General features: G+C 49.4%; 1 protein-coding gene and 1 long non-coding RNA gene across 4 annotated transcripts in view; one reads left to right on the top strand and one right to left on the bottom strand.

Moving 5' to 3' along the window:
- ZNF652 (zinc finger protein 652) overlaps window positions 1-2,424 on the bottom strand; it is a 64,993-nt gene extending 62,569 nt beyond the window's left edge. For both annotated transcript variants that reach the window (XM_030840032.2, XM_030840031.2), the window contains exon 1: window positions 2,271-2,424. The gene's annotated coding sequence lies outside the window, so the exon portion shown is untranslated. The remainder of the gene's footprint in view (window positions 1-2,270) is intronic.
- On the top strand, window positions 1,712-14,940 carry LOC115843672 (uncharacterized). 2 transcript variants are annotated; one of them, XR_009560286.1, is made up of 5 exons: window positions 1,712-1,770; window positions 9,361-9,658; window positions 10,444-10,638; window positions 10,823-12,858; window positions 14,606-14,940. It is a non-coding gene; the product is annotated as an uncharacterized lncRNA (long non-coding RNA). The 2 variants fall into 2 exon arrangements; XR_009560287.1 differs by lacking the exon at window positions 1,712-1,770 and adding an exon at window positions 2,763-2,887.
- Window positions 14,941-15,727: the final 787 nt, after the last annotated feature.

Genomic DNA, 15,727 nt, shown 5'->3' on the forward strand with positions numbered 1-15,727 from the left:
AATGATTTGTCACTATACTACACTGACAAAGAAAAGCAACGTATTTGCAACTTTGAAATACTTTTGAGTTTAGGATAGGCAAATAATTTCTGACAGTAAAACTTTAGGCATGACATGAAAAAAATATATAACCTGTAATATAAGCCACTTCAATCACGTTTATTGAAAATCCTTCCATTAAAACATTTAAAAATGGATGATTCTGATGGCAACATCACCCTGAAAAAAGACATGAAATCATATTTAATAAAGTTGAAAAACCTTCACAGAGCAGGTGCTCTATTAGGGGAATGATAAGGCCTTCTTTTAAGAGATGGGATCAACCTCAAAGAACACAAAACAATTCCAGATACGCATCACAAAACAGACCACTGACTGTTGTTGAAATTTACTACATTTAGAAGATAGTGCAAGGGATATACATTATCAACTGGTCAAATTTAGGCAAGTTATTTTGAGTTCAGTTTTAACTGTTTCTTAAACTCTCACATACATCTCTTTACAGGAAGACAGGCAAATGATACCTTACAAATACCTAACTCACTGTAATCAAAGAACAGAACGCAAGGATACATATTTAATCTTTGTTGCTTACTGCTCAGGATCAAAGTAATGCCAATCCTCCAGAGACAAACAAAACAAAGCAAAACACAAAACTCAAATTCCTTTCACTTTTGCATAATATAGATCTTAACCTGAGGTCCCAGGACCAGGCTCAAGATGACTGTAATTGCATACAAAATTATGTGTGTCTATTTCACCGAGAAGAGGGTCCTAAAGGCTTCCGTGACTCCAAAGAAAGGTTAAGAACCACTGAAGTAGACTTTTCCAGAATCCCTAAAACTCAGCAGTGAACATTTTAAACAAAATTATACTAAAGGTAGTATCTATCTGAATACATGTGCACAGTCCTGATACAAACATCCAAGATGCCTGCCAGCCCTATCACAGTACAGCTCACCACTCTCAAATCAGCCCTACATGGGAACATCACCTGCACACACTCTCACATGCCAGCCACAGCAGCTCTTCATTCCCTAAGCATATACATGTGTCAACAAAGCATGTGCTAGTTGCCATTCCCAGAACAATATGGATCTGACCATCTCTGGGAAAAAAATACACGTTCTTCCTAAAATATTACCCTATATATTTACTATGCCTTGACCATAGATGTTAAAAATTACAACAAAAATAAATGAAATTTAAAATACAATGAAATTCCCACACACCATATGTATGTAATTAACTGGGAAAAAAGCATCACTCAGGTATTACTGAGGGTCCATGGGAGATGCATATAGGGGAAACACTGTAATAATGATGCTTGAACACGGGACAATCAAAGCCAGACTCACGCAGCAACATCCTGAGAACATGGTTGTGGAAGGCACCCTTCTCCAAAGGCAAAGCACATTCCTTTGATTGGCACAAGCCATTCCTGACAATGGATCCGCGATGACAGGGACTGTTCCGCAATCAGGAAGTGTGCGTGTGTGTTTTGTGGGGGAGGGATATGCTAGATGTGATCAAAGACTGGCTCTCTTCAAGAAGAGCATATGGGATCTTAAATCGTGAAGACAGTCTTCGAGGGTGAGGCAGGGGCATTTATCATTTCTACAGGAGACATTCCTCGACAATGAACATGTTCTGTGCAGATGTAACGCGGGTGTCACTACCTTTAGTGGCTCCCATCTAAGAATCTCAAGCAGAGCCTGATTGGAGGGGAGGAGGTGGTGGGGGTGGAGAAAGGTCTGCATTACCCTCCGGGTGAGTGTTGGGCGGTTGTACACTAGATACATTTTATCTCAGGCGGCACAATACTCCCGGGGGTTGTGGGTTTGGGCGCAGCCGCAGGGAAGGGGAGGAAGGGGGTGCAAGCCACCAGCTTCAGGGCAGGCGAATCCTCGGAGGAGGACCGGTGCAAACCTCCCCCTCGGCCCGCTAACCCGTGCAACACCAGCCTCTCCTCGGGCCGCGGGGCGAGCGGACTCTGCAAAACTGGAGTCCGGCCCGGGTCCGGGAAGGAAGGGGCGAAGGTGCAGAAGCGGGCGCCCCCGGCCCAGGCTCGGGGCCAGAAGAGCGCAGCGCCCCGGGCCTCCCCGCCGGATGGGGGCTGCTCCGGCCTACTGGACGCAGCTGCCTTGGCGAAGGGCTCACCCGGCGCCCAGAGCCCCAGTCGGCTCAGCGGGCGGCGGAGAGGAAGGGCTGCTGCCAGGGGCGCAGCCGCGACTGTGGCGTGTGCGTTGGGGGCAGGGGCCCCTACTCACCCGGGCCGGCCGCCTCCGCCTCCGCCGCCCCGACCACCGCCTCGGCGGTCCATCCCTGCGGCGGGGGGCCTGTAGCCGCGGCGCTCGAGTAACAACCGCCGGCTGGGCCGGCCCCTCCCCCCTGCCCAACGTCTGTCCTCAGGGCCGCTCCGCAGTCCCGGCCTCGGCCGCCGCCGCCGCCGCCGCCGCAGCGCTACGTGGCCGCCGCTCCGACGTCTCGCGACTCCCTTCCGAGCGCGCGAGGGCGAGCGGGGCCGGCGGGGCGGGCGGCGCGCGGGGAGGGAGGCAGGGGAGGGGGTGTGCGTGTGTGCTTGTGTGTGCGGAGAGGAGGGCAGGGAGGGAGGGAGGGAGGGCGAGCGCCGGCGAGAGCGCGCGCGCGCCCGCGGCCCCTTCCCTCTCCGGCCCCCCCGCCCTACGGGGAGCCCGACACCTCCCTCCGCCCGCCCCCCTGGCATCCCGGCCGCTGGGCGCGGCGGCGCGCATGCGCAGCCCTCGGGACCGGCCCCGGCGCACCTTTTCTCCCTCCTGCTCACATTGTGAGCGCTCCGCCGCCCACAAAACTGCCGATTCCCGCTCCACCCCCGCCTCCCCCACTCCACCCACTCCCGGGCACCCAGGTAAAGGCGCGGAGTGCGCGTGCGCACCGCTCTTCTTGGGTTTGGGGGCGTGGCTGCTGAAAGGAAGCCAAAATGTAGAGTGGGAGGGAGCTTTGGGTTCTGGGGGGTGGGATTCCACGAAGTGGGGGGCGGGTTAAGATTAGGGAAAGGTGAAGTGAAGAAGTAGGCCCGAGTGAGATTTAGAAGTAAAAGAACTTCTTTGGTTTATGAAATAAGGTAAGAAAACAAACAACTTGACTCTGCCCTCCTTGTTACTGAAGAGCAATGTGAGTGACAGAAGACAGAAATAAAAGAGGCAAAATATAAGCAGTAGTGGTCATTCGCTAGAGTAATGGGACAGCTAATAAAACGAGAAATTTAGAGATCACCCAGGGTGGTCAGAAGAACATATTTAGAGCCGTGCTTGTTCTGTGGCCAGAAATAGGGAAGGGGATATGTGTGTGTGTTGCGCGCACGCGTGTGCGCTTGAGACAGGGAGCTGCTGAAAGAAAGGAAGCCTCCATTTAAGTATTATAGCATTATGACTAATTAGCTATTAATCATTAATATAATTAAGGGTACTATTAGCTAACAAGGTAGCATTTATCCAAGTTCATAGCCAAGAGAAGTAGTCCATAATTGAAAGTGCTTGGAGTACAGAGAGGGGAAATGAACCCAGCAAGGTAAAGGCCTTAGATGGAGTAGAACCAAGGCATGACCTTTCCCACCATAAACCAAACTTCCTTGATGATTTCCAAAGTTTAACTTTTTTTTTTTTTTATGCGGTATGCGGGCCTCTCACTGTTGTGGCCTCTCCCGTTGCGGAGCACAGGCTCCGGATGCGCAGGCTCAGCGGCCATGGCTCACGGGCCCAGCCGCTCTGCGGCATGTGGGATCTTCCCAGACCAGGGCATGAACCCGTGTCCCCTGCATCGGCAAGCGGACTCTCAACCACTGCGCCACCAGGGAAACCCCCTTTTTTTTTTTAAATAAATTTATTTTTTCATTTTTGTCTGTGTTGGGTCTTCGTTGCTGCTCACGGGCTTTTCTCTAGTTGCGGCGAGCAGGGGCTACTCTGTTACGGTGCATGGGCTTATTGCGGGGGCTTCTCATTGCGGTTGCTTCTCTTGCTGTGGAGCTCGGGCTCTAGGCGCGCAGGCTTCAGTAGTTGTGGCTTGTGGGCTCTAGAGAGCAGGCTCAGTAGTTGTAGCGCATGGGCTTAGTTGCTCTGTGGCATGTGGGATCTTCCCGGACCAGGTAGCGAACCGGTATCACTGCACTACCAGGGAAGTCCCTCCAAATTTTATCTTACTTGGAATTCCTTATTATCCTTCCGGAGCACAGTCTCCGGACGTGCAGGCTCAGCGGCCATGGCTCACGGGCCCAGCCGCTCCGAGGCATGTGGGATCTTCCCGGACCGGGGCACGAACCTGTGTCCCCTGCATCGGCAGGCAGACTCTCAACCTCTGTGCCACCAGGGAAGCCCTATCCTTCCATTATTAAAAGCACACTTAACAAATGTTCTTGCACTGAGGCTGAGCTCTCAACATTTTGAAGACACATGCAGGTATTTCTCCCCAAAATAGCACCCCCCAAAAATTCCTGTGGAGAGTAAAATGACCTGAGTCTGGGAAAAGGTTAGGGAAGAGATGGAAACTTTATAAAGGGGTTTGAGGGTTAACTCCGTCCTTAGCTACTTCCAAAAACCTATGCTTGGTTTTTATTACACTTGGACTCCATACTCTAGGGATTGCAATTTAGCAACTTTGGGTCATGTTCTTCAATAGTGAGTGTCTTCAGTAGGTAAACACTAAAAATGATATCATATTTTAGCAAGTAGAGAAAATCTTCAGGCAGAACAGGAGGAAGCAAGCATAAGTAGTAAAAGAAAAGACTTAGATTCAGTGTGAGAAATAACTTGGCATCCGTGGAGGCTGGTGAGCCTAGAATATCTGACTGAGGTGTCCAGCTTTGCCTTCTTGGACATTTGATCCATCCCCCACCCTCTGCCTGTCAGGGCTATCCTGCTTGGAAGAGGGGTATGCAGAGTGACGGCTAAAGAACCAAGTCTCTAGGAGTTTCTACCCACAGGCCAAACCTCTGAAGGGCTCCTAGTCATTGGAATAGTAATATTGTCACCTTCCGTCTGAAGCATGCTTTATGGTTTTTGCAGAAAGGTTATGTCCATTATCAGATCTTGCAACAACCCCATGAAGCAGGCAGAACAGGTATTATTCCCAGTGAAGGAAATCCAGGCCAAGGTATGTTTACTGGCTCAGCCCATGTCACCCAGCCCAGTCAACAATGGAGGCAAAGCAGGACTCCCAATGTGCTGTCCTGTCAAAGGGTTTAACAGGCCTTCTCGGAAAAACAGCTACATATTCCTCTGGATTTAAAACAGGTAGCCTGGCCATGTGAGGGACGATAATTCTAATATTCAGTTCTACATCTGCATCTCCTTTAGTTCATGGTTTTTTTCATCCTTGCTCTCTCCAGGACCCTGGCACTTGCCCTGTGTATCTGAAGCCTTGGCAACTGGTACTCTGGAAGGCCCTGGGCCTGGCAAGGCGAGCCCAGTCCCTCTGCTCTCCCTTAACTCTTCCCCCTTGAGAAGCTACAGGAAGAAGGGCTGTCATCACTTTGCTAGTCCCAGTGCCTCCCTTCTTCGTCTTAGCAGTCATTATAGGCAACATTTAGCACCCACATCTGGCCTTATTGGAAGACGAGGCTTCTGTCATCCTGGTTTCCTGGCCCTGGATAGTTCTTCACTAACTTTCTCATTAAGGCCGTGGGCAGAAACCAACAGAACCCCCTGCCCCCCGCCTTTTTCTTTTGGTCACGCCACGTGGCTTGCGGGATCTCAGTTCCCTGACCAGGGAATGAACCTGGGCCATGGCAGTGAAAGCCTGGAATCCTAATCACTAGGCCCACTGTTTTTTTTTTTTTTTTTTGATTTAAAAATTTTAGTGAAAATTCTTTATATTTTGACAGCTCTGGAAACCTTCACAAATTTAATTTAAACAGCAGCAGAGTTATCTTGTTCCTGTAAGGTGAGCTGGACAGGCTGGTACAAGCTCCCTATTCACTGCGTTTCTTTGTTCCCCAAGTTTCCAGGGGTGTACCCCCAGTCAATTATAGTCAATAATAGTTCTTGCCACCTGTACTTATAGAGGGGCAGTGGTTGTGGCTCCCTGCCCACCCATTAACTAATGTAACCCTGTCCTACTGCACCGGACTTGGGGCCAGAGTCCTGGTCGTGGTCTCCTAGGCCCTAATACTTGTAGTGCTGTGACCTTTGTACAGTCACTCCACCTTTGAGGCTTTGTAAAAAGAGGGGATTATATGGCTCTTAGTGCCTTCCAGATCCGATACCTAGGATTCTGCTTTAGAAAGTTGACTGTGTTCGTTAATACCTTGGAATTCCATTCCTTTCCTAAGAGTTACTATCCAATTCTCATCTTTAAGCCCTTCCTATTGGAAACTGCCCCTTTTACAGAATGGATAAAGCTGTCCTGGACTCCCCTTTTGTATTCACTTCTTTTTTCTTAGATCTCTAAGCAATAACGTTTAAAGACAGCTCAGAAAGCTGGACTTTTGGCTTGTCTGCCATGGGGCTTGTACGTGTGCGTGCACTTGTGGACATGTGTATATGTGGTCCATGGGCACTTTCATTCTGTGCCCCCTCAGCTCCCACCACCCCCACTAAAATTCCAGAGAAAAGTTAAAACAAATGCCAGAATGCACCACAAGGCCAGGTATGTGAGTGGAGCTGTTTTGCTTTGGGGATGGAGATGAGGGAGGCCATTGAGATAGCCAGTGTCACTTCAGTCTCGGCTGGTTTTAGCCGTAGCATGGCCTGGGACCATCATTTGGTTCATAGTTCCCTACAGCTGTGGTCTCTATACATCAGCTTCTCCATTTGAAACATCTCAGAGTTTGGATCATGATTCCTCTGGTGTCCTTATCATCAAAATGCATTTCATAATTTAAAAAAAACCACACATATGGGGACTTTCCTGTTGGCGCAGTGATTAAGAATCCGCCTGCCAATGTGGGGGACACGGGTTCGATCCCTAGTCTGGGAAGATCCCACATGCTGCGGGGCAACTAAGCCCGTGTGCCACAACTACTGAGCCTGTGCTCTAGAGCCCACGAGCCACAACTACTGAGCCCACGTGCCACAACTACGGAAGCCTGCGCGCCTAGAGCCCATGCTCCACAGCAAAGACCAGCCACCGCAATGAGAAGCCCGCGCACCACAGCCAAGAGTAGCCCCCGCTCACTGCAACTAGAGAAAGCCCACGCGCAGCAACAAAGACCCAATGCAGCCAAAAAAACCCCAAACCAAAACCGAACAAAAAACCCCAAAAACAAACAGAAAACACATATGTGACAATTTCTACAAATCTTTCTTTTACAGTATTTCATTTAATCCTTCCCTCAACCCTGGGAGGTAGGAAGGGCAGAAAACATTTCTGCTCTTTATTTTTCACAGCAAATTAAAAACAACGTCCGGATTTTAAGGGTAACATGGCCAGAATGAAATCCTGGGTCTCCAGGGTCCAAGTCCAGGACTTGTCTGTGACACGGTACTGCAGCCCTTTGCTGGACACCATACAAAGCACATGGAACAGATGTGGTCTCTGCTGTCTGGAAGTTTGGACTCAGATGGCCAGCCACGATTCTGGCCAACATAAAAGGACAAAGTGATTCACGGTCGACTCACATACGCCAATAAAGAAATGAGTTAAATAGATAAGGAAAGCCATGTTTAGCTGGCCTATTAATGATTTTTTAAATTCCAGTTGGGTAGAAAGGACAGTGTTAATGAGGCTAAGGTTTTAGGCCAATCCCATTCTGCCTACCTGCTTCGCACGCGGAAAAACTATTTGTAGCTGCACTGCTGCTCTTTCCCCTTCTTGTCTTCAACATTCTATCAACCTTCCTGAAATAACTACTAAGTGTCTGTCATGCAAGGTGGGAATCAAGGACCATGAAGAAATCATCTCTACCCTCAAGCAGCCTCTCTAACCATCTTCCTCATTCAAACCACTTGCGAAAGCATTAGTTAACCCTGCGTCTACCATCTCTACGGATGGAAGGACAGATTAACTTAGTCTCTGTCCTGTTGTGTGAGGGTCTGAGATTCATCTTTATCCGTGCCAGATGGCCAGTTAGGACAGTAGAGAGGTGGGCTTTGGGATCTGAGGGACGCTGGTACTACCCCAGAGAAAACAGGCTACCACACTACCTGCAATAGCTTAGCTTCCTGGATATCTAAGCAAAGGCCAAGAGGAATCCTGGGGTTAGGGAGTGTGGGCAGCCCAGGGCAGGGACCCACAGCAGGAGAACATCTCCCATCTCTAAATGGACTGTTGCAGCCCAATTCCTCCCCTGGGGGGGTTCTGCCTCAAGGTCCATCTACAGGGGAGTGATCTAAGGCAGTTAGGCCCGAAATGTGTTTGAGTCTTTAAAGAGGTTCTGGGATTCTTTTAGGCAGCATGCTTAATTGTTGTCAGTAATTGATGTGACATATGCCCCAGAGGCATGCACTGAGGTCCAATGGAAGACATGGTTTTTAAAAATTGGAATTAATTAATTAAAGAAGGCGGCTGCACGGGGCTGTGAGTTCATGCCAAACTCCGCAACCCTAAACCTGGCAATCCACCCAACCGGCCTCGCTACCTGAGGAACAATCCCCAAATTCTCGCAGAGGTGGGATGGGAGACCTGGGATGCAGTGCAGGACATGGGGGCTGCAAGGGGGAAGGACAGGGCTCAGGGAACCCCCTCTTAGCTTTTGTGACCCTCAAAAGGCTCGTCTCAGGAGAACAGTTTGGGAGCCCCAATAATCGTGTTGGGGGGGCCAGAAAACTGCAGAAAAGGGAAGGCATGGCCAAAGGAGGTGTGTGAGATTATGGGGGAGGGGTGGCAAAGGGGATGAGGGTGTCTGAAACTGGGGGCTGCAGTGGGACCTGGAGTTGTTAGCAGGACTGAAGAATGATGGAGCCCCTCAGGTAGCGCCTGGGACGATCTGGGGGTGGAGAGGACCCTGAAGGCGGAGCTCAGAGGAGGTGGAGCTCAGAGGACGTGGAGCCTGGATGTGGGGGGCGGGAACCCAGTGCCTGGGGCCTCTGGCATTCAGAGGTATTCATTAAACCCCTGACCTGAGGGCGTTAACTAAGCTGTGGCAGCTTTTCACAGGAGTTGGGTTAAGAACAACAATAACAACAATAATAACAACAATTAACGATAATGAGACCTTACCTGCAGCAAATTGTTCCTAGAGCTTTGTAGGCATTAAGTCATTAATTCCCCTGGCCCCTCAGGGCCACCTTTTTCTAGAAGTGATGGAGGCGCTAGAGGACACAGTTAATCCTGTGGGGCCCAGCCTCCTGCCATTGGCTGGGTGGGTTCGTTCACATCCAGAGGGGTAAAATCCAGGCTTCACCTCCCATTTCATAAACTGTTATAATCTTTTGCGTTTACTTATAGGGTCTCTGAAATGATACTTAAATGGGGTGAGTATAGAAATGTAGAAATCAGCCATCACAACACGTCTAAACAACTTTGATGCGAAAACTCAAGTCCCACCTGACAGCACCAGGCTGGAAAATATGCTGCAGTGGAGAGTGGCCTGCAGATGACCAGAGAGTGACCAGGAACTGACCATCTGCTTGAAGCCCTCACTGGTGGCAAGGCTGAGCCTTGGCCTGCAAACAAGGTAAATTGGAGGATTTCAGGTGTTTACCCCCCACAGACCAAGGACGGAAGTTCAGAGTGAGAGCTAGAGGTGAGTAAAAAAAGGAGGATCATTCGAGATTGCAGAGTCATATGGGATGCAGCCTGGGAGCCAAACCCTGAGCAAACCTAGTGCCAGTAGTGACTACCCTTGCAGATTTCAACCGTTCTTTTATTTATGTGTTTCACGTAACAGTGACTACCAATGACACACACTCAATCCGAAGACAGACTTTCACTTACATGCCATAGATGGTGAGAGTCATCCTCGTTAACCTATTCAACATCAAAGACAGCAATATAGACAAAAAAATCTCAGTATGCCTAACAGAATGGGTATCCTGGTCATCCTTAGGTCATGGAGCAGTGGGAATGATGCTCCCCATTAATGGCGAGGGCAGGTGAGATACAGAGCAGGATCTGAGCTTCTCTGAATCTCAGAGTTGGGCAGAAGAAGAAAGTGTGTCACAGCTGAAGTGCTATCACCATTCATATCAGGGAAATAAGAGGGACCAGTCCTTACTATTCTGACCCTTGCCATCCCTCTAGAAACACAGCCTTCCCTCCCTTCCCTGTATTAGTCCAGAGAAAGCCACCTTCTAGAAGGTACTAGAACTTTCAGGGCTTGAATACCAATCTCCCTTGCAGATTACATCACAGAACATAGAGTAAAGTGTTATATGGTGGACTTAGGGAACGGAGTATTCTGGTTAATCAAATAATCTGGTTTTAAAGTAGTACTAAACACATAGTAACATTTGGGACCTACTAAGATTATTCATTGTTTATCCAAAAGTTCAGATTTAACTGGGTGTCCTGTGTTTTATCCACTTGCAGGTAAACTTCTAGGAGATCCAAAGCCACTCCTTTGGAGTTCCTTAGAGAAAAAAGCAACAGGAAAGAGATATTCTTTTATAGCTTCAGGTTCATTGGTGACAGAAAAATGGGGACAGAGAAGATAGGGAAGCAAGAGGCCCTAAACCAGGTGCCCATCGACTGAGAAGCACACTTACCATCACACTGGGTGCATAGGTAAGATGTCACCAGGTCTTTAACTGGCCCTGTGTCAAACCAAACAGTTGTTTCAGAGATCTCAGGGAAGAGCTTAAGACAAAACATCACCTACTCTCTAATATTATCCAACACAGACGGAGCCTCACCTAAGAATGGGAACAGACAGGGGCAACTTACATCCCTCATTTCATTTTGCCAACAGAGACGAAGAAGGTGCGCGTTCCCCCGAGCAACGTGTTGCCATTCGGAGGACCTGCGTATTTCCTCTGTGCCTAAGAATCCCCTGGTGCTTGGAGACCTCCTTCCTGTCGTGTTGATGGTCCTGTGGAAATGGGCCCCATAGGAAGCTTGGTTCTGCTCTGCGTGGCATTGACTGTGCATGTCTTTTTCCTGACCAGGTTGCTGTTCTTAGCACCTACTAAGCACCTAGATGTCCCCAACTTATTGAGTGCTATCCACTGTCCTAAATGTTGCGCCTCTGTTATCCCATAGAATCCTTCCAACTTCCTTTTGAGGTAGGTATCCGCATTTCACAGATGAGGAAACCAAGGCAGAGGGAAGTAAAGTAGGAAATAACTTAAGGTCACATAAGCCTTAGGTGACAGCCTCAGGATTGAACCCAGGGGGTCAGACTCCTTTGAACCACAATGCTGTACTGCCCGACACCCCAATTCAGTCACACCACTCTCCTGCTCAGAATTCTTGAACGGCTCCTGTGATAAGCAGAATAGTGGCTCCCTAAACCTGGAACCTGTGACTATGTTACCTTACATTGGTGGGAGGGACTTCGCAAATGGGATTAAAGTTAAGGATCTTGAAATGCAGACCTTAGCCTGGATTATCCAGTGGGTCCAATCTAATCACAAAGGTCCTTAGACGAGGGAGGCAAGAACATGCGAGTCAGAGAAGGAGATGTGACCAGGAAGCGGTGGTCAGAACGGTGTGATTGCTGGCTTTAAGATGGGAGAGGGACAAGCACCAAGGAATGTGGGCAGCTTCTAGAAACAGGGATAGGCAAAGAGCGGACCCTTCCCTAAAGCCTCCAGGAGGAACACAGCCCGCTGCCGCCCTGATTCTGGCCAGGTGAAGCTTCTGACCTCCAGAACTGTCAGATAATACGTCTGTCTTGTTTCATGCCACTCAGTGTTTGGTGATGTGTTACAGCAGCAGTAGGAAACTAATACAGCTTCCATTGCTTAAAGGGAAATCTGAACTGCTTTGCAAGGCGTTCAAGGGCCTCACGTTATCTTCCCCCTGTCTGAGTGCCTGGCTAGCTTATGCCCCCCACCCCATGCTTTACATACGGAACTTCTTCAGGATCCTCGACAGCCGTGCCCTTTCTTACGTCAACGCCTTTGCCTGGAACACCCTATCCTCCCTTGTTTGTCTGGCAAACTCCTCATCCTTTATGTCTCAGCTAAAACAATACCTCCTCTGTGAGGCTTTTCCTACTTCCCCCAAAGGAACGTAGGGCTCCTTTCCTGCATTTCATGCCTCTGCTGCAATTCATGTGCACTTCTGTTAAAGCAGATATTAAGGACCGGTCACTTCCCTCCCTGGGTTAAAAGCTATTTGAGGGCACAGGACCTCTCTTCTCACCTTTGGTCTCCCTTAGTACCTAGCGTGGTCCCCAGCACATCAAATTAAGGTCCCCAGAGAATAGAGCTCTTATCCTGACCTGTGCGCTGGACCAGTGATGCAGCCCCTCCAGCCCCGTTTCTCCGTTGATAACAAGCGTTAGGGGGGAAATCATCCCTTCCCTTCCCTAGTGAGAGATAATGACAAAGAAAGTGAGACACGGGAGTGTTTCAAGTTAAAAAAGAAGAAGTGCTAATCGAAGTTTTGTGATATTCCAGCTGTACCCGCGGTAGACAATGCTTCCTCTCCAAGTCTCAATTTTTTCAGCTGGGAAATGGGTCTAGAGACGAGCTGTACGGAGACAGGAGCTGTGGCCACTTCGCGGCCTATTGTATCCCCTGCATCTACACTGCTCTTGATTCTCAGGTGAATCCTCTGATGCTGGTTGGTGAAGATCTCGAGGGAGGTTTTTCCACATTCTTCGGATTCATGGTTTCTCTCTAATGTCCACGCCGATGTTGGTCTCATCTTGAGCGAAGGTTTCCGCACATCACATTCTATGTAATTAAATTCCTGGACACTGAGTCAGATGTGCCGTCCAAGCCTCCAGACTCACCCGAGGGCTCTCGCACGGACACAGCAGATACAGGTTTCTCTCCAGTAAGAATTCTCTGATGTTGTATAAGGCGGTTGGTGACTCTCCCCAAATGAAGGCTTATTCACATTTATGAATTTTTTTTCCTGTGTGAATTATCTGATGTTTAATGAGAAGCAAAAGGCAAATGAAGGTCTCAATAAAGGCCTATTACATACCCAGCCCTGGGCTGAGGGACTCCCAAATGTAAGGAATGGCCTCTGCCCTCTAGACATCTACAGCCTGGTTGGGGAGACAAGACTCATGTACATAAAACAGCTGGGGAACACGAGACACTGTGGAGTCATACCAAACCCCGGAGTGTAATAGAATTCAATGGGAATTCAGAGAAAGGAGCGGACCACCAGAGACTGACTAGATGGGAAAGTTGTATGAAAGAGGTTGGCCGTTAGCTTGACCTGAAAGGATGGTAGAATTGAGGCTGGAAGAGAGGAGAAAGGTGTTTCCCTTGAAAAAGAGAGAAAAGAAAGGAAGGAAGAAAAGAAGGGAGGGAGGGAGGGAGGAAGGAGGGAAAGAAACTCTTTCTAATGTAGGGATTTGCCCGTTGATTCAGGAAACTCCCACAAACGTAGGGCAGCAGCCTTTGAACATTTTCTTTCTCTGACGCTTTTCTTGTTTTAGAGCTCAAGCCCCTTTCACTTCTACCAGGCACCCCTCAGAAGCAGTGCTCTGCTGCTGCCCTGCACATGCCAGCCACGCCTCGCCTGCCACCTCCACAGCATTCTTGGGGCCCATTCCAGTTTCACAACCAGGTGTCAGAGGCACCAAACAGGGAGAGACCCCCACCAGGAGAGGGGCCCAGGAAAGCACCCAGGAGGCTTGTATTCAAGAATGTGTCCCCCCCACCTACACCCACCGTCACTACCTCTAAAAAAATTTCCATATGGGATGCTGACACTTAGAGAGAATGAGGGTCATCAGATCTGAAGCCCTTTAAAATATGTCAGGTGTTGTTTTGTTTTCTTGCGGTACGCGGCCCTCTCACTGTTGTGGCCTCTCCCGTTGCGGAGCACAGGCTCCAGACGCACAGGCTCAGCGGCCATGGCTCACGGGCCCAGCCGCTCCGCGGCATGTGGGATCTTCCCGGACCGGAGCACGAACCCGTGTCCCCTGCATCGGCAGGCGGACTCGCAACCACTGCGCCACCAGGGAAGCCCCGTATGTCAGTTTTACAGAAGTTTTCTGGGAACATCAGGAGTAGGGAATGCTTTATAACTTTTCCTTATTTTCTGCATCCCACAGAGAGCAGCAGATGAGCAAGAGGGTGGAATCTGCAGTGTCTCTTCTTGGTTAGATAGTTGGAGGACTTTTTCTGCCAATTACAGTGGTTAAACACTGACTCAACATCCAACATCTGCATGAGAGGTTAGAGCCTTCATTCATGGACAAGTTTCCAAATGAAACAGGGGTACTACCTCTCATGGGCGATGTAGTCAGAGAACAGAGGAGAGTGGATTTCACCCTCAACAAGGTGGCTGCTTTCTGGAGAGGTGGCGGGCCCTGGTATTTCCCAGCATGGTGAAATCGGGAAGTGCCTTTCGCAGCCCTTGTCAGTTTCATGGCCCAAATGGTTTGTTTGGACGTGGAATTCTTTTTTCTTTTTTTTAAACATCTTTATTGGAGTATAATTGCTTTCCAATGGTGTGTTAGTTTCTGCTTTATAACAAAGTGAATCAGCTATATGTATACATATATGGACGTGGAATTCTTAAGCTCTTAATTCTGTCCCTGCTTCCTGTGTCACTTCCCTAGGAGACTGAATTCATGAAGGGCGGGACCTAGGCACCCCCGCCCCCATGGAGAGAACAGAATGGGGGCTGATGCCCTTGGGGTCTTACCATGTGGACATCCTGTTGGAACATTCTTCACTCCTCCCCAGCAAGGCACACTCTGCTCTGTGAAGAATCCAGGCAGGAAGTAAAGGAGATCTCTGCGGCCACAGTGGAAATGCCCAGACTCTCAGGAACCCCGGATGGTCATCCAGTCTGACCACACATACCATTCTGTTTTCATTATTAGTGTCTGTCCTGACTGCTAGTTCATGGGCGCCCCCAGGACAGGAGGCATGTGTGCCCTAGACACCAATAGAGCCATTTCAGTGTGTATCACAGTGCCTGGTACAGAGCGGCTGTTATTAAATATTTGTTGAATAAATCAACTATAAATGTGGAAGTGATTCCCTTAAAGAGCTCTTCGCTCTTGCTTAGATGTTGAGTTACATTACAAGATGGGTGTGTTGGGGGTGCGTAGGGACACCATTGGGTAAGAAATGCATGGAAGGGCTCTGGAAAATAGCCCCAAAGTTCCATTTGTATCTGCCGAGTAACAGGGAACCCCTGCAGGTTCTTCGGGTCGCCGACAGGAGAAGGCAAGCGGGCGCGGGTTTTACAGGCTGTATTTGATCTGGAAGAGGGTAGGGTTACCCGAAGAACAGTGCGTCTTCTGGGAGCCACCTAATCGCAGTGGCGAGCTCCAGAGATGACTTTTGTGGCTGAAGGGCGAATGTTTCAGCCGGGTGAGTGTCAAGAATGCGGTAAGAGCTCTAGGGAGCCTTGCTGCTGTGTGAACTCAGAGCTGACGGTGGAAACAGAAGAGCCAGTGCAGTAATAGCCAAAAATGGCCAAAGAGGAAGACGCCTTGGGACCCAGCCCGGGATCCTGGCGTTGCACTGTGTGGAGTGGGGGTGAAACCAAATAGGAAGATGTGTCTTTCTCCTGAGGGCAGAGGCCGTGTCTTAAGCATCTACACCCACAGCTCCAAGCAGAGTGAGCGCCTTGCACACAGTAGCTGCTTAGTAAATGCTAGATAAATGAATGCTGGTTGGCTGGCTCTGGGAGGCACTGAGGATGTGAGAGCTTGTGCGGGCCCCTGAAG

The sequence above is a fragment of the Globicephala melas genome, chromosome 20 (assembly GCF_963455315.2).
Source record: "Globicephala melas chromosome 20, mGloMel1.2, whole genome shotgun sequence".
Lineage (NCBI taxonomy): Eukaryota > Metazoa > Chordata > Mammalia > Artiodactyla > Delphinidae > Globicephala > Globicephala melas.